This window comes from Thalia democratica, chromosome 1, assembly GCF_965202585.1.
Source record: "Thalia democratica chromosome 1, ktThaDemo2.hap1.1, whole genome shotgun sequence".
Lineage (NCBI taxonomy): Eukaryota > Metazoa > Chordata > Thaliacea > Salpida > Salpidae > Thalia > Thalia democratica.
This window is the reverse complement of record NC_139165.1, coordinates 34275424-34301717: the sequence shown is the minus strand read 5'-3', so window position 1 is coordinate 34301717 and position 26294 is coordinate 34275424.

Here is a 26294-nt window from a genome sequence, read left to right as displayed (position 1 = left end):
TTTGCGCACAAAAAATATTCTGGTTTTTGTTGTGTATTGTAAAATACCGTACAAACTTAAACAAACAAGCGACTTAGGATAAAAAGACACACTTTCTATTGTTTACTTTTAAATTTGTTGAAAAAAAAAACTTTTGCTATTTTAAGGCAATGTATTAAAGTTTATGTTGACAAAAATTATAAACATCATTAATGTCAATATTTTTTGATTTAATGTTAAATTAACAAAATGCAGTTTGATTTACTTACTCTCTTTATTCAATTTAACAATATATTATTATATTACAATAACATATTTTTCTACAAAGATCCAAGTAAAACATTTGTTTATCAGCAGGTCTGTAGCAAAATGAAGTTGCTTATAAATTTGAGCTTTGTTGCTGCATTGAGCAGCGGCGCGTATAGTCATGACGTCACCAATTTCAATGACGTCACCAGTCTCATTGACGCCACCAATTTCAATGACATTACTTGCCCTAAAACATATAGATTTATAATAATTTTATACTTGCTAAATCATTTTTAAATAAATTTTTATAACCTTGACTCTCTTTTGTAACAGACTGCATTAAAATGTTTTTAAATCTTTTATATATTTTTTTTATTTTGAAAATAAATTTATTAAAAACTTTTACTTAAGATATTTAACTTATAGTAACTGAAAAAAAAAGCAAAATAGTTTTACTTTGCTTGAAACAGTTTAACTTTAGATCAAAATTAATACAAAGAAACATTTAAATCAACAAATACTTTATGTCATATGTTTGTAGACGTTTTATTCATAAAAACTTTTGTCAAACTTAATTATATTTTCTAAAACAACAAAATAATGATACATACTTTTTTTTTGTAAATCTGTTAACTGAAAAGTAGAACTCAACAACAAGTCAACAATGAAGTACAACGATTCGAAACAAAAGAATAAAATATTGATACGATAATCAGAAGAAATTCATGAAATTAGAAAAACGCTAATCGCTTATCGTTAAAGAAAGTGGCTGTAGTGTCAACAACTTAAAAATTTCCGTTTTATTCAAGAAGCTTATTGCTAAAGTGATCACAAAAGTTATTAAAATGGTACTTTGATCCTGCTTCATATAAACACTCAATTTCACCTTAAGACCGGATTTTATAACAGGCTTCCTCTCTCACCTCAAACATAAGCAAAACTTGGTTCAAAGACGTTTACCTGTTAATTTAAAGAAAGAAACTGAAGCCTTTCAAACCAATGATTTTTCGTGTTAAAAAGAAATAAGGTATGTTGCTCACGACACGCAACTGTAGATATAAAAAAATATATACATTAAAAGTTTGATCAAAATAGCGAGGAATAACCTGTTTTAATTCAAATGTTTCACTTTCTAACAAGCTCCCTCTTGCACCTCGGAACAAAATCAAATCTTGGTGGAAAGAAAATTACCCGCGGTTTTGAAGCAAGTAAGTGTGGCATTCTTCAATACCTTCATCAGGTTTATCGTTTAAAACTAGGTACACACGGCATAAATGTTCTTTTAACAACAGTAAATACAAACTAAAATCTACGTTTTCAAAACATATCCGGGATTTGAAATATAGAAACAAAGATCTCAGTACTAATTAGGAAATTTTAGCACGAACAAAACAAAGTTTCAATTTAAACCCTGGCTGCACTCTTTGCAATATGAGAATTTAAAATCAGTTTAAATAGCATTTAAAGCTATGCGGTTAATTTTTATTTTCTTGTAAATATACTATTTCAATAAAATGGTTCATTTTTTATAAAGAATTGATTAAATGTTTGTCTACATCGCTTAACAAAACTAATTTGTGTCTAAAAAAACCTTCACTAATTTTACAATGTCTGTAGGATGTTGTAATAACTTAAAACTTAATCTAAAATAAAGTTCTCTTTTGTACAGTTTTGTTTTAATGGAATTTTGTTCGAGAATCTTTTATCACAGAACTCAAAAGTTTTAGTTAACACTCTTTAGAAAAGTAAACATCGACATTGCTTATAAAGAACTTTAAATAAAAACAATTGTCTTTTAATCGTTATTGTTGTTAAAAAATTAATATACTTTTAAACATAAAAGTCAATCAGGTATAAAATTAAAAAAATACTTTAGTCCACTAGCCATATAGTTTTACAGGCTGGGTGTCACTTCTGCACGAGGGGACGTTTTTGCACGAGGGTCACTTTTGCACGAAGGGTCATTTTTGCACGAGGGGACACTTTTGCACGGCGACTCTTTTGCACGAGCGTCACTTTAGCACGAGGGGACACTTTTGCACGGCGTCACTTTTGCACGCAGGGTCATTTTTGCACGAGGGGACACTTTTGCACGGCGACTCTTTTGCAAGAGCGTCACTTTTGCTCGAGGAGACATTTTTGCACGGCGACACTTTTGCACGGAGGGTCACGTTTGCACGAGGGGACACTTTTGCACGGCGACTCTTTTGCACGGAGGGTCACTTTTGCACGAGGTGACAATTTTGCATGGCGTCACATTTGCACGAGGAGACACTTTTGCACGGCGACATTTTTTTACAATAACAATTTTTTACGACAGCATTGTTGCACAACGTCACATTTTTACGATGAAATTTTTGCACTGCGACATTTTGGCACGATGACTTTTTCGCACGGAAAATCAATTCTGCATGCAGGCTGATTAAAAGTTTTTTAGCAACTACCAAGTTTGTAAAATAAAAAGAAACTGAAAACTAAAATTTTGTAATATACCTATATTAAGAGCAAAAATTTAAAGATCTAAAATCTTAAACAGTAAAAGTTAATGTTAGAAACAAACTAACGAAAAGATAAAATAAAAATATTATTTAAAGATTCATATCAGGGACAAAAGGTTAATTTATTTAGAAACTAGGATAAAAAACACTTTAAGTGTAAGTAAGTTGTTCTACTTTATTTTGAATTTTAATATATTAATCAACAACTATGCCTTTTTATATATTTAACTATACGATTACAAGTTTATTGTTCATATGATGAACCTAGGCATCAAAACCTAGACCACTTAAAATGGAAGACACTTAAAGAAAAAATAAAATAACACATATAATTTATTTATTATAACAAAGATAAAAACATAATTTGATATAAAATTTATAGGTTAACATAAAATGCAAAATTTTAACCACAATCTTATATTTATTTACGCTTTGATGTAGAACGAACAACATTAAATATTTGAATGCATTGACTAACAATAAAAATAAAAACCTAACGCTCCAAGGACATTAACGTTAGGGTGTCATTGGCTTATTTCATGGTCATGGAATGCTGGTGTAAGGATATCTTGATACTTTTGATGAACATAAGTTCAAAGTTTCAAATGTTACTCACTCATTGGCCTATCATGATCATGCAACATTATAGTAGTGAAATAATCCAAGTTTAAATCATGAAAAATAGGCTACTTTATTGCTTTTTTTATTCTCACGCTACATCAAAATAAAAAAAAAAACATCAGGTAAAATCTAAAATACCTTTACACTTTATAAACTAAGTAAATCTTTTTTATAATTTAACAATTGTTTGAAATAAAAAAAAACTAAAACATTTTTTAATAGCTATATAATGCTAAATATAACATCCAGAGAAAATAAGTAAAAATAATACTCAAAATTCATGTTTTAAAGCCTTACTAAATTAAGTTTATCTTTCTGTTTAAAAAGTAACAAAATTCAGATTATTTTCATTTAATGTATTCAATTTTTTTTTAATTAAAAATGTGTATTTAACTAGTTTATTTAAATTAATTTAATAATAATAATAATTTTGGTACGATATTATATTGTTCTAAGTAAAACTTTAAATAAAAACTTTACATTAAAATTTCATTAAAAAACTACAACATTTTATTTATTATTCACATCAAAACAACTTGTGTTGAAAACGAATATTATTTAAGTTAAAAAAAAAAAATTAAAAAAAATGTCGCCGTACAAAAGTGTCTCCTCGTGCAAAAGTGTCACGTGCAAAAGTGACCCTCCGTGCAAAAGAGTGGCAGTGCAAAAGTGTCCCCTCGTGCAAAAGTGACCCTCCGTGCAAAAGTGTCGCCGTGCAAAAGTGTCCCCTCGTGCAAAAGTGACGCTCGTGCAAAAGTGTCCCCTCGTGCAAAAGTAACCCTGCGTGCAAAAGTGACGCCGTGCAAAAGTGTCCCCTCGTGCTAAAGTGACGCTCGTGCAAAAGAGTCGCCGTGCAAAAGTGTCCCCTCGTGCAAAAGTGACCCTTCGTGCAAAAGTGTCTTCGTGCAAAAGTGACGCTCGTGCAAAAGTGACCCGTCCCCAGGCTTTAGAAATACTTAGTAGCGCGGTTACCAGAATTCTAGAGATGCAGAGTTCTGAGTAATGAATAAAAAAAAAGATCTAAAATATAATTTTATTTTTAGTAATTGTTTAACAGTTTTGCTCAAAAACTAAGTTTTGCTCAAAAAGCTTGTAATGCTTTATATAAACTAAAATTTAAGCGAAAATTAGTTTAAAATTGAACTTTTAAAAGCATAAAACTAAAAATCAGTGTTATAATTGAATAGACTATTCTCTAGAATAGAATTAGTGAACTATTGAGAAATAATGCCAAACTCTATAATAAAAACATTAAAAAAAGTTATATTTTTTCTACCCTTACAAAGTAGAGACCATTTGTTTTTAAAATAATCAAACCTACGATATGATCAACTAAATAAAGCTATTGGCATACAAGTCGCATAACATAAAATTATATATAGATAAATGATAGTAGCAAATTACACAGTATCCTTTCATTGTTAACAAGTTCAATTGTTAACACAAATTATTTAACAAATAATTGTTTACAAATTTTTGTTTTGTTAACAAATACGTTAACATACGTTAACTTTATATTTTTGAATACTTATATTAATGTATGAGTATACTTTTTAACAAAACTTAACCAAAACACTTATCTTTAATCCAAACTTACTAAGAATATTAGTAAGACGTCCACATGTTGTAAAATTAAATTCATTAATCAACTAAGTGTAAGAGTTATCTAGTTATACTTGAGTATACGCACAAAAACAAATATCTCGTTAAATCACCGCACGAAGTTATAAGTTCAAAAGCTCGCTTCACTTGTGTTGGTATAGTCAGACCAATGCATTAACTATTTGATGTAAGCTAGGAGGATCCTTGTGATGTTCTGAAGTTATTTGAAAGCCGTGCAACGCGGTTACCCTTACACAAGTCACCACGAAAAAAACTCGCCGCTCTTAAACGCTTCTGCTGCATCGAATAGCTGAAAGACGCGGCGTTGCTGTTGCGCTATTTCACAAGTTTTTGCTAGTCGATCGTTCATAAGGTTGCAGCATTTAAACTGATTAATTATTTTTTTCAAACATACTATTATATTTGTTCAATATGCTTTGTTTAGTTTTTATTGATTAAATAGATTATAAGTTTTTCTTGCATCTGAATTTAAAAATATGACTAGAAATTTCTACCTAAGACTGAAAAAAATCATTTAAAATATATCGAATTTCAAAGCTGACTTGTTATTAAGTATAGTACATTTTAAGTTTAAAATTTTGTTATAAAGTGCTAGATACTTAAAAACAAAGCAGAATAAGCTATATTACAAGAAAATATTTTTTTACCTTCGTTTTAAGCTTAGAGTTAAACCAAAACATAATCAAATTATCTACAATCATTAACAAATTTATGCAATTTAAAAAGTACCAAAAAACTAAATATTAACACCATAAAGAAATCAAAAATCCTTTGAAGTAATGTTTAAACCAACTAATCTTAAAGTTAAACGTTAACTATACTCATGCCGCAAACGTGAACAATTTTGTGAATAATAAAACTAAAACTCTTATTTTAACATTTTTTAATTTTAGTTTAATTACTAAACGTTTATTCATTTTTTGGTCAATTTCTAGTATTTGTGTAGAAATATAAACTTTTGGTCATATTAAGGTTTAGAGTTTCGCACCAAAAACTTAGAAATGGAATTGAATAACTGAAGAAACTGAAGCTGCAGATTATTTCAGTAAACACGCTCGTCTCCGCTTGGTGGAGGTAAAGAGCAGTCATAGTGACAAATTAAATTTTTAATGGTGATGGTTTGTGGTTGTTACTGGGCGCTAATGACTTAGTCACAAAAATAACATGTGATTAAAGATTAAGTAATTGTTTTGATCAATATTTTTTTCAAATATCTAGGCTATGAAAACTTTTAGTTTCCGTAGTAAAGTATGTTAAACTTTTGTAAACAAATACTTTAAACTTTGTTAATCAAGACATTTTTTATAAAATTAAACTTTTCTAATTTTTTTTTTCTACTTTCATACAGCTGAAAATAACTTAAACTATTTACTTAATCTGCCACAAAACTGTATATCGTAATTAAGCGATGTCGCGTATTTAAATACTCTGTTTTTAGTAGTAAAGTTAGTTTGGAAAGTAAAAACTTAAAGTCCTTACTTTTATTTACTATTATTTTCATAAAGCTAAGAAACAATCTATTTTTATACATAATTATAAAGAAATCAACTTAGAAAGTAGGTTTTACAAATTACAAAATTAAACAGCGAAGCAACTTACTGAAACTAATAAAAAGCAAATATAAATAAATATAAACTTAAATAGCAATAGAGTTTAAAACAAAATGAATGTACTTAAAAGGATAAATTTCAATGTCTTCTTTTATAATTATTATATAAAAAATACATATTATGTTAACCTTACTTATTATTGAGCTAATTGCTTTAATAAAACTTTAGGAATTATTTACATAACGCTATTTTATAAAACAGCTTTGTACTTATAACGCCTGGTTTTAGTACAAAACTTAACAGTAAAACGTTTAAAATTATTTATTTTTTTATTAAAGCCGTATATCAAACGTAGCTTTCTATTTAATTTCTTATATAGCTAATTATTGTATAAAGTAATTAAAAACTAATACTGTAACGTACAAATTTAAAAGCTACATAAGTATAACTATCTGTATAAATCTGTATAATTTTACTTTGAAATAAATCTTTGAATTTACTTGCCGCACATAAAACGGAGCTTTAGTTAAAAAGAATACAATACTATGTTGAGTAGCATTTGAAAATTAAAAAGGTGTTAATCTCATTAATTTTTTTTTTCAAAACTTCAAGTATTTGGAAAGTTTTAATATCTTCACAAGTCTAAAATATAATTTAGACTGATAAAATATAATTACTTTTCTTTATATAACTTCTTACTTCTTTCTTTCGTTAAATTATAATCTTTTTATTTTTTTACTCACATAAGAAGTTTTATTTACATAAATACTATCCAAATGACATCATTTAATTTTTGATAACTTTTTTTACCTTGTTAAGATGGTTTATAGTTGAATTCTAGTAACATTGATTTTTAATTTTTTTTGTACTATTGTGTTATATAAAAAGTGTTTTGCTTGTAAAGTTTACAATTGTTTTAGTATCAAATTAGTTAAAAAATATCAAATACTATAATATCTTTAAAGCTTTTTATAGTTGATCATGCAAACTAAAGCATTGAAATTAAACTTTGAGAAACGTAAAACTGTAATTAAAAAAGTTAAATAGTTAGTCAACACAGAAATAGGGGTTCTTAATTAAATTAGAAATTACATTGATAACATTTGTTTAATTGATTTTAATTTAAAACTACAACTACTCAACTTATAATTTGTAACTAAATATAATAATGATAAAAGTTATACTTGCAAATGCAAAAGCGTTTAAACTGTCTTTTTTTTTTTATTAAAATTTTTTAACATCTGTTTTGTTTAGCACAAAACAATAAGTAGTTCTAGTTTTGCATAATTTAAAAAATTTTATCATAATTTTTTTTATAATTGCACAAAAATTTATTAGTTGCTTTTATTTGTTCATTTTAAATTAATTTTTTTTTTTTCTAAACTTAAGATAAGCAAACAGAAACAATTAAAAAAAATTTAACATAATTTTTTAAAATTGATATCTAAACACTTGTAATCTATTCGATAATGAAAATTTTATAAAATTTACTATTTACTTAAATCGTAAAACACTTTTTAAGTTATTTTTATTTTAAATCAAAATATTTTTAGAATAGGTTAGTTTTGTCAAATTTGCACAAGCGTACAAAAATACATGAGGAACAAAATTGCACAAAGGCACAAAATTACACGAAGATACTTACGCACGAAGACAACTTTGCACAAAGATAAAATTGCACGTAGAAACTTTTGCATGAGCAGACAACTTTGCACGGAGACATTTTTGCACGGGTTGAACTTTTTTTTTTCACCGTTACCCCTAACTCTTACCCTCGGTCAGTAACGTTTTTAGTTCTTTTATTAATTTATCTTTTTTTTTTTGGTTTTTTTTTTCAATAATTTAGTTTCTGTTTGTTTTTACTCTCATTCAAAAATGTAACTAGTAGAAAACTGACCCTTGGTGCAAAATTGTATTCGTTAAATTTTTTTACCTTTTGCAAATTTATCTTCGTGCAATTTTTTGCCGTCGTGTAATTTTTTCTTTGTACAATTTAGTCCCCTCTCGCAGTTTTGTCTTCGTGCAACTTTGACCTGTTCCCTTTTTTGATATATTTATTTGTAAAAGAAGTCTTTTACGAATATCTAACATAAATAATTTCGTAATTATTAATAAAATTAAACTTAAATTCTTTATGTTGTAAATTTTACTTGTATATTTATATAGATTCCATTTTGTTTGTTCTAACACATCTATTGAATAGTAATCTGTTACTTATTTTTAGAATTATTTAAAGGCATATAATAACTAAATTTAAATCGAAAACAATAGTACAAGACTATCATTGATGATTTTGAAGCTTATAAATGATAAAAACAATTTTGTAAACATTTCAAAAAAAAACAGGTGATACGTTTATTTTTAAGAAAGATTTTAAGCAGTTTATTGAAAATCTATAACATAAAACGTGATTTTATTAAATCTATTGATTATAAGTACTTTGCTAAAATATATTTGTTTGGTAATCATAATACCAAATAAAAACATACCAACAATACACAACTATCAAAATTTCGAAATAAAAGTTTAGGATTGAATTGAATAAAAACCTTAAACAAATTATTTTTCTTAGCAAATAAGTTTTAGGTAAACACGCTTTAAGTTCTGAAAAAATAGGATTATTTATAAAAGTATAACTCATAAATTATTCTTTTATCAGTATTTTACTAACCTTGAAAACAAATATGTCGTATAAATGCTAGGACTGCTGTATGAACTTTTTTTATAGAAAATCATTATCATGTAAAATATCATTGTTTATAAAGTTAACGTTTAATATTATGACAATTTCATAGAAAAACTGTTAAAAGTATACAATATAAACAGTACATGTTACATAGAGCTAAAAGTATTAAAATGAAAAAGTCTCAAACTTTAAACTTCTGAATTTTACTTAAACAAGTTTAACATTGGTATTAAATTAACACGAAATTTGATATATGTTTGTTTAATATAAGCTTTCTGATTAGTATATTAACTAAAACTATTCAAAAATCTCATGGGGAGGGACACTGGCGCATGCGTGCCACCCAAAAAATAATGAAAAATTATGTAATATCTTTATCCTTTATTGTTTATTTGTTATGCTTAATTTGCCTTTTTTCAACTATGTTTATCTACTATTAAATGCACTGCTGTAAGTTTATTTAGTATGATTATTTTTTGTAAAACAGTTTTGTTTTGAAGTTTGAAAACGACAAGCATAAAATACTACAATTTAGTTCTACTGTGTAACATTTAAAGGTACAGAAATTAACTCATGACAACTTTTAAAAGATCACTATTAATCTTTATACGCTTAATATAAAAACTAGCCTGTCAGATCCGGATTGTAGATTTCTTCGTAGTACGATGTTTCAGGTTCGTTTTGTATTGCCTCGTTTGGTTGATACACTTGAATTAAAAAATAATATGTTTTTAATACTAGAAAAACTTGTACGTGTAAAAACGGAAAAATTAAATTAGTTATATATAAAACATAAAAATAATTACTGTTTTATAACATCCGATCAGTTAAAAAGATAAATTATGCTAAATTATTTTTAAACATAGGTATTAAAGTATTTTAATTAGTTTGAGATTCAAACCAGAGGCAAAATGTCTTAAATTGAATACTTGACCATAATAAACGTATTCTTTGAAAATGACACCTCAAATAACACCTTGAAGTTGCTAAAATATGCTACTACTTAAATTAAATTTATAAATGTTCAGTAATTTTATTTACTTTAATATTTGTGAACTTAGGAAATTACTTCATTTATTGATATATATATATATATATATATATATATATATAAACTGCAGATATATTTTATGACTTATTACCTTGATAGTTAGTTGGCTCAGGATTTAATAGTATAGTTGATTCAATGGATGGTTGCACTGTAAAAATTAAGATAATTGTTAGTTTTTTACAAGGAATTACAATATAACATTATATTTTGCATTATATTGTAATTAAATTATACAAACAATATTGAAATGAAAAAAATTAAATAAATAACTAATGTTATTTAAAATATAAAAATTTCAGAACTAATTTTGGTAAAAAAGACGTATAAGATTTAGTAAAAAAGTTATAAATTTTTGTTAAAAGAAAATTTAAAGTATTACAAGTTAAACTTTGATTAAAATAAGTTAGTTATTTTTATATGCACAGAAGGAAAATTACAATCAAATTTCAACAAATCAGTTTAGTTTTTTGCTAGTCAATGATCTTAAATTGAACTAGTTTTTAACAGTTTAAATTTCAGGTAGTTTATTTCTTTTTAATTATTAACTAACTATATCTAGTAATTGTAGCTTTTGTTTTAATTATGTTTCCTTACTACAGTTATCATTGTTCCTTTGCTATTGACTGATGAAAGTTAAAACAATCAATAAATGTTATTAAAATAAACAAACTAGCTTAATTTGTTTAAAATTGGTTTACGTAAGTAAAAATATTTTCACCAGTTTGTTCTTACTGCTAAAACTTGTAAGTAATAAAAGTAATGTAATCGCACAAGTGAAATACTTAATACTTCAACAACACTTACTATCATGAACCGTATTTGTTTGCACTTGTTTCCTATTTCCTAAAAGGGCTAAAAAAATATTTCATTTGTAAAACTATTTGTACAAGGAAAAGTCAAGTATACTTTAATATAAAACTTTTTAAAAACAGATTACATCAGGGTTGGAAAAAAAAAACTCTGACTTATTAATTTAAAGTGTTTCGTACTATTCTTTTTTTTGCGGTTACAAATTAATTATAAAATTTAACGTTATTTTTCACTCAAATACCAATTTAATATTTTTAAAACAAGCATAAAACATTGCTTACTTTGAACAAGCTCATGATTGTGCTTCAGTTCTTTCATAAGGTGGGCATTGACTTCGTATGCTAAAAGGTATGTATATAATTTTACTATTAATTTTTCAAACTCTTTAAAAATAACTGTCAAAGTTAGCAAGAAAAAGTAAAAATTATTATGTAGTTTCTACCACAATCACAATTTTGAGAAGTTTTATAACTTTATACACAATAAAACTTTAATGATTCTATTAAACTTTTTATATGTAATAAAGACTTATAATTTAATTATCACACTATATGGCTAAACATTTTTAAGATCCTTTAAATTTTATATTTTTTTATGAAAAGGGACAAGTTAATAACTTATATGTAGGACTTAGAAACAAATATATTTTGATTTATTATTTATAATTTTATATTGTTTTTATTTTATGTTTTTTCTTAATTTAAAAACGTTATTTTATAAAAAGAAAATAAAACAGAGGTTACAATCGTTGGCCAGAAGATAAGATTGCACTATTGATAAATACATGTAAAGTGAAACAAAAAATTAACGTAACTTCAAAACCTGCATTAAGTTGTTTCAACAGTTGATTTCTGCAAATACAATGCAACTTACATTAATGATTTCCAGCTGTTTGATTTTAAAATAAGTTATACTAGAAAGTTTTTTAAAATAAACAAAGTTGTACTAAAACTTTAGTAAAAAAGTCTTTAACTTTTTTTTTGGGTATAAATAAAAGAACACGTTTCAAGTGTTCTGTTATTTTAATTTAAAAAAGGTATTTTCTTCTCTTAAGTGCTTAAACTATTACTTTAAGCAGACTTTCAATAAAGGCTTAGCTTAGGCTCTTTTTGAATGTTAAAGTGTTTATCTAAAAATAAGTATTATTTTTAAATAAGTATTATTTTTAAATAAGTGTTTTAATTAATGACTGGATATTAAGAGATAGTGTAAAGTGTCTGTTATAAAATTTTACACTGTTGTAACAAAAACCAAACATTTTCAAAGACTTCATAATAAATATTATTAAAAAAATGATGCAGGACTATATTTTATAACTCTTTAGCTTGTAAGCTGTTTATTAGTAAACCGTTAGTAAAAAATGTTGTAAACGCTTTAAATATACTACTGTAGTATTAAATTATTTTATAGAAATGGTAAGTATGTTAATACTTGAAATAATCCTCAAATAATGTAAATACATTTACAAAAGTTTCACTTAAAAATTAGTCATTTAAAAACAACTAAATTTCAATATTTATTTAAAAATGTTAAATTATATTAACAATACAATGTTTCACTCGCTTGTCAAGTTAACCTAGTCAAAGAAAACACAAAGATTAGATACATCAATAGAAACTCCAATCATCCTAAAATCATTAAAAAGAACTTAGCGGTAATAATAAAAAATAAACTGGTTAAATTATTTAAAACAAAAATTGACCAAACTATATGCACATACTAAAACGCTTTAGTCAAATCAAATTTTAAACACAAACTGACTTATAAGGAACATTTTAACAAACAGAATAAGAAAAGAAACAGAACAAAAAAGTATTTCAACCCACAATTTTGCGAATCAGTTAAAACAAATAAAGGATTTTTTTTTTTGAATTATTCACCAAGCATTTTAAACAAAATAACAGTCTAAACAACTTAATAAATAAAAACAACTGCTATTTGGGATATAGTTGTAAAAGCAACATAAAATTGTTAATACAAGGACACAATAAAAAACTTTAAATAATATAGAAATATATGAAAACACTGACACAAAAGAGTTACTCTTTAATTGTAGAAGCAAGAACCTATGCCCGATAGATAACGACAAATGCCTAACTAAGAACGTGATCTATAAAGCTATGGTTATGACAGAAAAAGAAACAAAGCAATATGTGGGAAGCACGGGAGGATTTTTTAAAACAAGGTAGTATGTCCTAAGCTACGGAACCGAGCTGTCCAAATTCATTTGGAAACTAAAACGCAATAATATTGATTATAGCAATAAATGGAAAATTTTACACTACCTAGGGCATATAAGGAATCCGCAGAGAATTTGCATGGCCTGCACCTATGAAAAGATGAAAATAGCGAACGCCGACGGAAAAACTTCTTTAAATAAGAGGACCAAATTAATTTGTTCATGTGTACATTTTAAAAAGCTTGAATTTAAAACGTAATTACATTTTTATATACACAACACTGTATTATTTTGTACAAGCAAATATTTAAATAAAATTATAATTACGTCACAAACTGTTCTAAACAAGTAAATTTAGCTTTATGCTATGAAGATTTGTTTTCTTTTAGTTGCTCAAATGTTACATGGCTGCCAAATGTTAGTACACTCACATATATGTTTGCTTGAGTTTTAATATTTTTATATTATATAGCAACTTATATTTTTTTAAGTTTAAGATAAGCTAACCTAATAACATTAGAACAATTTATAAACTTATATGAACAACTTTTACCTTTTAGTTTTATTTAGTTTTTATTTAGCTTTATTTAGTTTTATTTAGTTTTTGTTATCTTATTCAAGTTAAGCCTAATGTCTTCTTCCATGTTATTGTAGAAACTTTCATAGACTTTATTAAACTGAAGATCTCACTTGACTAGGCTGACTTGTCAAGCGAGTGAAACATTGTATTGTTAATTAAATTTAAAATTTTGAACTGATCATTGAGTTGAGAACTTTGATTGCTGTCTTTAATGTAAAAAGTACAAAAAAATTCATATGTGTTAGAATTTTTATATGCCATACTTAAGTGTTGGTAAAATAATATTGTTTTTATATTGTATCTATAAATATTACAAGACATAAACTAGTAACAATTGTTTACATTATAGGGACTAAGACTTCGTGAATATTGTTACAAAACCCTATATAATAATTAGTCGAAAAATCACAATAAACTGATCATGAAACATTCCTTAAGTCTTACTAAATAGTTTTTGATCAACCAATAGTATTTATTTCAATCTTAGATTGTATTCAATATTAGTTCATATTAAATATTTTACATACTTTAAAAAAAAAGTTATAGAATGTCAAAGCTATGAGAAACAATACTATTTTTTCTTAATAGAAACTTGTTTTTCAAGATAAAATAAAAAATACCACAAAAAGTGTGTTAGTTATATATGTGAAATGTCAGTTTGGTCGATACTTGAGTTACTTAAAAAAAAAATTAAAAATAAAGCTACCTGATTAAAGTTCTTTATTTACAGAGTTTTTCAACTCATTATTTTGTAATAAATATATATTTTATATCAAAAAATAACAATCATGTGTTTTTTTAAACTATTGCTGTTTTATTACTACTTGATTTTTCGATAAGCGGCTAGTCTTAGTGGTTTTTTGAAAGTTTTATTATTTTTCGTTTCCACAAATATATAAAATCTGACATTAAAAATTTGTTAAAAAACAAAACAATACTTTATTTACAAACATATTAAATGTGTTTAAGTTTTTTGAATGTATATACAACTTTGAATTTAGTTGTTTTATAGGTGAAACTAGTAATTTTAAATTATAATTTTATAGTGTTTATACAGTTTGTATAAATATTAAAATAATCTAAAACATTGTTAAATTTTTTAATTTGTTAAGTTACTATAACATTTACTAGTTTTGACTTATATTTTTTCATATACTAAATAGCTATTAATAATTAAATTATTTCATTAAAGTATAAGAATATAAGAAATATGATAGTAACTCTTTTTAGTAAAATAACTTATTTGAGAATGCAGTGTTTATTAAAATGCTTAAAAAATGTACTAAGCACATTACATTGAAAAATTGTTTATAAATTATAATGGTTGAGTATTTAAAAGATCATAAAAACTAAAACAGTAAAAAATAATAGAAACTAGCCTGAATGACAATTAAGAAACATATCCAAATTGCCTACGCATTGCAAAAAACTTAAAACAAGCCTTAGCTTTTGTTTAAAATTCCTACTAGCCCAAGTTAGCCCTTTTGCATGGTAAATCAACTAATGTAAAAATTTTATAAGGAATCCTTTTCAACATGATATTTAGATTTAAAAACCAAGGTTTTAGGGTTTTAACTACCACGAATAAAAAAAAATTCAATAAAAACTATTCTGACGCTTACAACTTAATTTAAGTCTTTACTTTATATACTACTTTTTTCATAGATAAAGCCTTATAAAAATTAAACTTCAATAACCCATAATTTAGACAAATTTTTTTCAAAAAAAACATTTATATGCAATATTAACTTAGCCAACTTAAACCTACGTATTAAAAACATTTTTTTACAGCTATAACCTTCAAAAAATATGTGTGAAAACATTAAAAGTCTAAAGTTAAAAATAATTTCTCTGTAAATTTTAAAAAAACAAAATCAACTAATAATATGAGGCCGAAATGTTGATACGAAGTAAAAAAAGGAATATTTATTTTTTATATCAATTAATTATTTATAACCTAGCTAATCTAAAATCAGCGAGTTTGAGTGTTCTTTCTTTTGTAATGAGGACGTTGGCTGCTTTTATATCTCGATGGATTACTTTATTGTAGTGTATGTAAAATAACATTCTAGTAATTGGTAAATTATTTGTTAAATTAATAAAGTTTTATTTATATAATTTATTGTATGTACTTTTGTAAAATGCCAGTTGAAAAAACGTTAAGGGCATAAGGGGTTCCACCTTGACTTTTACAAGTTAATCTTTTATTGTTTTATAGAGTTTTATCCGAGTTATCAGACATTTAAAGCGCTTGAAAATATTCAAAGTATTTTTTGAGATATGACCGACCAAAGTCGATGACCTCAATAGGTTTCTAATGGAAGCGCAAACTAAAAACGCGAAAAAAAGACCGTTTAGTTAAAATTCTATCTCCTTCTTTATTTCTAAGCAATCTTCTTCAAATTATTAAAGAAAGTGTATTATTAAATTTTTAAAATATTGAATGCAGGGTTTTTTTTTTAATATTGTAAAATACAATTTTTATAAAAAAAAACTATTAATGGTTTTCATATCTAAAATTTTTACTTTTTAATACTTTTCAAACTCCAACATTCAAAGTCTTTTAAATTATAAAAGGAACGTTTCCTGAAAGTTTGAGATCTCTAGCTCAAAAAATGAAGGAGAAGATAGATTTTAAGTAATTTATTGAATTTTTAAGAAAATTGACCCCAAAAAATTTGTTGTTCATATTTTGTATTAGAAACTTTCTATAAAAATTACAATACCTCAAAAGGTAGATAAGATTATCTAACTTGATAAAAACTGGCTTGCAGTTTTTACTTCAAGCTTTCATATAAAAGCCAATTTCATTTTTAGTAAAAAAAAATTACACCACCCTATTTCCTTTAATAGTTGTGCATTGTCTGTCTAGTATAAGCAAACAATACAGTTTTATTGTAACAAAAGACTAAATTATCAATACTTCTTATTAGAATATTCTTCCATATAGTTGATACATTATATGTTTAATATAACAATATATTTGTAATAAAATCATAACAATTAATTTTATACATTTTAAATTAAACAATTCTTCTCACAGTTTTTACCTGTTTAATAAAATAAAGTATAAAACTACCTATGTTACATGTTATTCAAGTTTTTTACTACGATGCTTATAAAATAATCCTACTAGTAGTTAGTACATTATCTGTTTATGTAATAAAATAAAGGTATTTATTTTATTTATTGTACATATATCTATAAACGTTACAATAATTAGAATGAGAATTTTGTTACATTACCTGTTTCGTGTCTACTATATAAATATAATAGTAAGCATTAAAATATATTATTATAATTTTTTCACAGCTTTCATTAAAGTAAACAGTTAAAACTTATATATTGTACTCTAATATTTGAAATAACAAAAAAGTGCCAGTTATTAAAGGACCTTTTCAAAATATTTAATAAAGTACATTCCCAAATTGTTTACATACTTGGAATAATTTTAAAAATTAAGCTTTGAACTAATTTATTTTCTGTTTCTTCTACAAAATTTTTGTAAACTTAAGCTTATTACTGTCATTTTATTAACTGCTTGATGTACTTTAGTTTAAATTATTCTTCCAACTTACAAAAAATAATTTAAAACACGAAATAATGCATGCTTTTTTACTTTGGTTGCTAAAGGTTTTATAAGTTTCTTTAAAGTTTTTTAAATGACAAATGTTTTGGTCTAATTTTGGTTTAAAACTATATTAAATTTAAAAAACTTGTCTTGTACAGTATATTCTAAAGCTAGTTTAAATGTGTTTTTACAAAAGAAATTTTAAATGAAACAAAAATATTTTCATTTTTATGATAGATATTTTCAACTTAATTGAAATTTTGTTACTTTACATTTTACATTAGTTAAATATTTTTTTTTTAGTTTTTTATTTTGATATTTAAAGTAATAGATTATTTCAAGTTTATTTGCCTAAATTGTTGAATACATGTTTTTCAGCAACTATACATACATATATTATAAATTAACAAACTTTTTTTAATTCTCCGAGCGAAAACCTTATAGTTATATTGCTAAAAAGTCCTGCCAAATCGTGTTGACAAAATTCCAATACCAAAAAAATGCTTCCATTTCTGAAAACTAAATTTAGTGTTGACAAGAAAATACAATATTGTAATGTATATTTCATGTGTCACTATAATTATTTTATGCAGTAATAGACTAAAAACAATGTTAATTACAACAAACTTATTTGTAATCAGTAAAAACATGTATATATACAAAAACTAGTTAACTTCAAAATATAAACAGCCTAATTAGTATTAACAGTTACTACTTTGTTATCCAAAAATAAAAGCATTAAGTAAACAATAACAAAAAAAAATCAAGAAAAAATCTGATATAAGGTCTAAAAAGCTAAACATTTTTTTTGTTATAAAATAAAGTATAAACTTTGCGTTCTACAACAATAGTAAAAAGTTATTTTATTGTGGCTCGTACTGTAACAGAATTTCAAATTAGCCTTGATAACTGTTTAAATTTTATAGAAAGTTTTGAGCTAAAATCCTTGTTCATCCAAGCGTTTAAGAGAAAGCTCTCGAGGTCAAGTGTTATACTGATGCAAGTTAAAGGAGAAGTAAAGAGAAGATAGGAAATTCCTGTGATATGATAAATAAAGTTAAGAACATTGCTATATAAACCAGCCACAGAAATAGATGGGTCATTCTAGCCCTGAGCCTGATGCAGTAAACATGTTGTTTCAAAAGTAGAAATTTATATATTTTGATTGTTTTGTGCAAAGTTTTCTTTTAACAATATTTTCATCTCATAAAAACTTTTTTAATTTTAGTTTTAAGCAGTTAATTCTCATTTTAATTCAAAGATTTTTAAAGTATATTCCTGTTAGATTAAATCTTATGCATAAGTTTTGACCACATTTAATGAAGTTTTTAAAATATGATGATCTTTATATGTTTATTAAGGTTTGCATTTGTTCTTTGAGCTTTTATGTTCTTTCATTTCATGCCTAGTTTTAGATAGAGTGGCTTTAAGTATTGTTTAACAACAGCATTGAGTATAAGTTAAGGTTAAATTTAGTTATGGTTTTAAGTGTGGTTGTATATTACATTAGAACCCTACAGTATATACTACAATTTTACTATGTACTAAATACTACCACTGAATTTCATCAAATAACTACTCATTAAGTTTAGACCAGGGTTTACAACAATTTTTCATCAAAAGCTCCCCTTTCAAGAAATTAAAAAGCTATGGCCTATATCAACAAGAGTTTTTTAAAAACTACCATTAATACCGCCTATGACCTTATTTTTAGCTCTTTCTCATCAATTCTGGATTACATAGTTCAAGTTTCATATTATAACCACATGCCCCCCTGTTGCCCAACTACTGCTGATTATGGCCCCATGCTCATGGCCCCTTAAATTTCTGTAATGGCCGCCAAGGGGCCACTTGACCCACTTTAGGAAACCCTGGTTTAGACAAAAAATTTCTTTACAACTTTAGCGATATTTAATTTTTTTTTACATAACTAACATTTTATTTTAACCACAAAAATAACAATAGCTTCACATTAAAATCAACCACATTTTACAATTTTAAAACATTAACAGTTTATTGATTGGCAGTAAAACAACATAAATAGACCTGTTCAAACCAGTGACGTAGCGTGGTATCTTGGTCAGGGGGTGCGCAAATTTTTTTATCAAAAAAATTTCTTAAATTAAAACTTTTTGGCCGCAATTTTTTCGGAGTCAATTTTCTCGGAAATTTAAGATTTACTAAAATTCTATCTCCTTCATTTTTCAAGCAATCTTCTTCAAATTTTAGAAAATTTCCTTACATTACACGAAAAAATGTACTTATGAATTTAGATAATTAAAATAAATAAAAACTTTATATAACAAATTTAAAAATATAGTCTGTTTTTTTCAAAAATAAAAAAATTACTACAAATTTTTGAATTCACAAGTAATGTTTTTTTGTTATTGTATAAAGATTAAACTGTTAAAGTTTGAAGAAGATTGCTTGAAAATAGTATTAGTAGATAGCTTTTAAACAAACTAGCCTTTTTTCGCTGTTTTAGTTTTCCCTTCCCATAGGGAACCTATTATGCGGCCCGACTTTGACTGTTCATATCTAAAAAAAATGAATTTTTTAAAACAACAAAAAGTATCTTAAAGCTTTAAAAAAATCTATAAAATAAGATCAACTTCTAAAAAACATGGCTTACCCCCCTATGGCCTTAAACTACAAATAAATAGTCAACTAAGTACAACAATTAATACATCAAAACATTTTTCTTTGTGCAATTTCTAAATAATTTTCAATATCTATTTTATATCAGCAAAAAAAAAATGTATTAATATTTAAAATAACTCATACTTTTAGTTTGTTGCAGCTTTCAATATACTATCTCTATCTTTTATATAAAAAAGTTAAAATTTCAGTATTAAAATTAAAGTTTTGAATCTAAAGAGCTAGTTTTTTTTTTTGTTTTAACTTCTACATTTTTGGCTATATTGCAATATAAAACTGTAAAAATATATCTTAACAAATGAAGAAAATCTGAAATATAAACAAAAATTAAAATCTTATACCACTTGAACTGCAGTCTTGAGTAAAAGCAATATCTGGTGTTGGTCTGCTATTTTTCAATTCAAGTTTTTGAGCTTCAGATAATTTTCCTATCTGAAATATTTTTAGACTTGCAACATTCCATACAATACTACTTTGCATATTTTTTTCAAATAATAATCTAAAAATTAATGAAAACAGATTTTTACTTTTTATTTAGTTTTATAAAACAAATTTTCAAAAAACAACCAACTTTGAAGCTATCAGGATTGCCTTGCCACTCTTTAAGTCAAAATAACTATTCTGAGTTAGTTTAAAAATATCAGGTGTAATCATAGGCATTTTAAATTATTTTAAAGATATTTTTTATTGTTTTTAAACTGATAGAAAATAGGCTGTTGTTAAAAAAAGCTTTTAAAACCACTTAATCTACCCTGAGTTAACAAAAAAACAAATATATCCTTAGTCAGGCTGAGCTTAAAAATACTTAATTTTATAAAAAATTAAAAAAGTTATCCTGGTTTTAACTGAGTCATACTAAAGTTTTCCAAAACTTCATAGAATCTTGAGTTATGCTGAGTGTGTGGAAAGATTTTACTAAATGTTTCTGATACAAAACAAAAAGTTTAAAAAATAAATTTTTTAAGGTCAACCTTTTCAATGCTTTTAAAAATTCACAAGAAAAATAGCTTTTCACTTATCTTGAGATCAGTTTTTCTATGATCTTTAGGGCATTTTCTAGATACTACAAACAGTGGGTAGAAAGAAATTTTTTTTAAATACCATTTAAACTTGATTTAAAATTAAATAAATTTAAATTTAAAATTAATCAAATAAGTCTTTAAGACTAAATATTGATTGTAAAAAATCTGTTTTACAAGTTACTATAATATTATTCATGATGTGACTGAATAAATTTTAAAATAATTTGCTACAACAATTGATTAATTTTTTAACTTAATGGCTGATAGAATAGCATAGTTTGATTTGTTTGTTATCTTAATAAAAAAAGAAAATACTTTTAATAAAAATTTTAAGTTTAGGGTAATTTAAAGAATAATTTTTGTACAGTGAGATTAAACTGCATTCACAGTATGAACTGTTTATTTATTATTTGTTTTATTAATTTTTTTTTATTATTTATCTTTTAAATTATGTTGTTAATATTTTTTGTTCTTATTATCAATTTATTTTTATTTTATTAGCAGTTATTAATTGCTATTTTTGCTACTATTTGTTTATTTTTGAATCATTATCACTATAAAACAGGTTTAGCTTTATGGTTTGCTAACAAAATGTTAGCATTTGTCCTTGTAGAAAATTATCTCATAAGGTTATACTACTGCGGTGCACTAACTGGTTGCGTACTGTTTTAGTGTAAATTCTTATGAAGTTAATGAATATAAAATTTTTCTTTATGGAGTTTTGCATCAACATTGGTGCAAATTTGAAATCACGCACCGAATCAGTATACTGGGTAATTTCCCTAACTTGTCACTAATTAGTATTGAAATTTTGTTTTACTTTTCAAATACTAGAAAAACTTAGTTGAAAAACGGCAAATTAATCAGAAAAAATAAACAATAAAGAATAAAGATATTACATTTTTTTACTTTTTTTTTGGGTGGCACGCATGCGCCAGCGTCCCTCCCCACGCTACGCCCCTGGTTCAAACTAGTAGACGCAGATCAAAGTGCAAACACATTTACAATTACAAATATTTGGTTACATATAATTACAATATACACAAAATTGGGGAACCCTGATTTAAACAATGGCAGAAAAGTGAATCTAAACTCATTGATGCATAAAAACATAAAGAGAATTTTGATATCAAATCAAATGAAATATGCATAGTTGGGTTAAGTTAATATTGGTAATAATTAACAAAAATGAAAAAAAATCTATGTATGATAATTTTTGGTTTTTTTATTGTTCTATTTAAAATCTTACATAAAATTTAATATGACTCACTGTGACTAAAAGTTGGTCAACACTTTTTGTGACTTATTACACTAATACTCTGTCAGTTTTACTATGACTTAGTGAACTTAATTTTTTCAGTTCTAATAGACTTAGTTTACTAAATTTTGAAAGCTCTTTTTTGACTTTTTGGATTTAATTTTGTCAGATCTACTTTGAATATGTGGACTAAAACTGGGGCAATAACCTCAAAGCTCTTTTAAGATCTCTCAAACAAAAGCTCCCAAAAAGTTGTTTTATAACTGAATCTTAGTAATTGAGGTACTATTTTGATGTGAGTTCACTTAAAATGGTGTATTATAGTTTGTTTTATCCTCATATTCAATAATGTATATTTGCATGGGTGGTGCTGCTAAATGTTATTTGAAACAAATCGTTACTATTCAAAAAAGGATAGTGAGGCATGTTTACCGTGTGCCTGCTTTGATAAAACAAACCCACTGTTTGTAAAAACTGGTCTGCTGAAATTAAATGATGTGTTTAAATTGCAAGTTTGTAAATTGATGCATAATAGTATGACAGGATTTGATGTTGAGCAAAAAAATTTTACTCTTGCTAGTTCGTTTCATTACACAATATAAGGTTTTCTAAAAATTTAAATTTCATAACTTAAAGACCCAGAACAAGACTTTGCCTAAATTCCTTTAGAGATTTGGATCCAAGGTTTTGGTCTAGTGTCTCAGAAAATTAAAACAAACTAAAAAAAGATAAGTTTAAATGTGGTTATAAAAATTTTCTATTAACTTGCTACAAAAAGTAAAACTAGAGTGCTTATAACCATATGTCTGAGTATATTGATTTATTGTCTTATTTTTTGTGCATTTGTGTGTGAACTAGATTAACTATATATTTAGTTTTCCTTTTTGATTTCTGTATAAATTCAAATTTAAATATTCTATGTTATTTATCTTATTTTTTATTATATAAAGCAACATTTCTGTTGAGATGTTGTACTTTTTCTAATATAAGTTTGTTATGTGAGAAGTTAAATGTCAAGTTCTTAAATATTGATCAAGATTAGTGTTAAATTAACGCTAGCAACAAATTACGTTAGTTTTTGTTCTGCTGTTTTGTAGTTATTTGTGTTTTATTTATGCTGCTTAACGGTATATTGCTACTTAAAATTTCAACGGCTATTTGTGGAATTACTTTGATGGCTGTGATATCATAATTGGGTTGTTGCTATTGTTGTTTTATTCAGAACGTCGGCAGCACTTGCTTGGAGATTTGAGCTTCAGGATTTTCCCACACTATATAGTTTATGTTGAGAATTTTAACCTTGTGAGTTTGTGGCAAACGACGTGTCACCAGGGGTTTTTTTTATTAAAGGGTTAGAATTGTTTTTTTATTTTTATTTTGGTTTGTTAAAAGTTTACTTTGTTTTTGTTTATAGATTGATGTAGTATTATTTTTTAATTATAAGGTAACTTTTTTAATTGATATGTTTAAAGATAGGGCAGACGGAGTAACACATGCCGACCGTAAATTCACTCAGTTGACTTTCAGAAAATGTTTAACTTTGAAGGGAAGAGTATGTTTTCTGAAGTTTTTCTACTTAAAAAAAAATGTTATGCTTAATTTTATATAGAGTATACCTAAATATTATCTAATATACGCATTAGTTAGGTAAACACAAATATTAATTCTATATAGTTAATAGTGTGGGTGTAAAACATAAAAGTTTATTAAATTAAGTAATTTTATCCATGGGAAAAAAATGCATTTAGAAATAATTACTAAGTATTGTTAATAATTTCTTGGCTTTTTATTGACATGAAAAACTATGGTAGGTAAAACATAATACTATTTAAATTTAACTAAATATAATTAAATTTTTTACACGTGAACTTAAACAAGTTTAATTTAAACAGTCTACTTGAATTAAGCTTGTTTACATATTTTATTAATTTTATTTTATAAGGATCAATGTAGTTTGTTTACACTGCATAAAAAATCCCCTTAAGGGTTTTTTTTTTGCATAGCAGCTAAATATTGTTGGTACTTTATTTTGAAACTTTCCTAAATAATTGTTCTAAACAAGTTTAGCAAAACCTTGTTTGCGTATAAGCGACATCGAACATAAAAATATTTTTTTTAAAGACATTTAAATCATAAACTTACAAATAATAAAAAAACTAAACATTTTAAAGTGGTCTTGTAACTTGTTTGTTTAGTTACTATTCTTAACTAGGACTTTTAATTAGAAGTGTTCATAAATCGTTACTGAAGTTTAGCGAAATGTACTCAAAAAAACATATATTAGTTAAACAGCAAGAAGTAACAACTGAAAATGTAAATGTATTACGGATAAAATAAAAGAACACATACATGAAGCTTAGTTATTTTTTTTTTTGCTTTTTTGCATTTAATCTATTGGTAACTGTGAGATATAACTTAATTTATTATATTGTTTTACTAGAATTAAGTTTTAAATACTTAGACAGCTCTAAGCTTATTCGTTTGTTTTTTAACCTATGTTAGTACAAACTTGTTTTCAAATAGTCTTAGATAAGTTTTTATTTAATCAAAATTTTTTTTTTTATTATTTGACTGTTTGAGATACTTATTCTTTTTGTTTTAATTATAAAGTAATAACATTTTTAACAACGTTAAAGCGCGAAGCTTAACGTGCAAACATGAGACTATCTTGTTATTTCTACCTAGCATGACATAATAAAATATACGTTTGACTTAATCTCTTTTTTTAAATAAAACTAAATAATATTGAAGAAAAATATTTTGACAACTTATTTTTCAAATAAGCCTTATAATTAACTTACAAAAGTTTAAAGTTTATTAAATCTAATTTGCAGCTTTCTATAAAATTTTTGCAAGTATAACTTTAAACAGTTTTGGAGTGAGACTGAATATTTTTTTTTTTGGAAATCTCAAAACTTTTATTCTCTAAAAAATTTAGTTTTAAAATTTTAAATTTTAAACAAATAGGTATTAAATTTTTAATATTCTGTTGATGTTTGTAAATGGTTAAAAATTTAGCCAACTGAAATAAACAATAGTTTTAAAAACAAAACAACCTTTTAGATAAGTATATAAACTTTAACAACAAATATGGTCTATCAAAAAGAAAGCTTCAAGCTGTTGGAACAACACGAAAAAAGCGTCGGACTGCTGCGGGTGGAGGAAGCGAGAAAGAACAAAAAAATAAAAATCGAAAACTTGCAGCTTTGCGACTTTTTGCAAGGGGCCGTGGGCAACTGCGGGCTGATGGCCGCTCTAGCTGCCCTTTCGCTGCGACCCGAATTCCAAGACAAAATTGCCCCAGCGATCGACCTTTCGAGCGGCTTGCTCCGCTTCAAAACATTCCTGTTTGGCGAGCCGGCGCCAGTGACGGTCGACGACGCGCTCCCGTTCGTTGGAAACGAGTGGCTCGCTTACGCGGGTTCGAGGCGCTACGACGAGGAAGGTGAAGAGCTCGTGTGCGCGTCGTCGTTCTTCGAAAAGGCCTTCGTCAAGTTGGCGTGCTCGAGCGACTACTTGCGGTCGACGGCGACGGAGCCGCTTTTCGCGTTCACCTGCTTCAGCGGCTGCATGACCGGCTACCGCCTGTACGAAGCGGACGAGCCGAAGGATTCGCTCGCGGACTTCCTGCGCCTCGAGCTCGGCTGCGGCGGCTCGGTCGTCCTCGGTGTCACGCCCGTAGACCCTGAAAGCAAAGGACACTGCTACACCGTTGTCGGTTTGGCGGAAAATAGAATTAAACTTTACGATCCGTCGAATGACGATTCAACTGACGGATTGTTCTCTTCGACGGGCGCCGACCCGGAAACGGGCGAGCTTTGGGTTGCCGTAGAAGATTTTGAGAAGTGCGAAGTCAGCGTTTCTTCTTTGTATCCTGAAAACATGTACGAGTCGGTTTTTCAACTCAAAAAAAAGATTAGCCTTTCCGTTTTTGACAAAGACCACATATTACGCAAGGA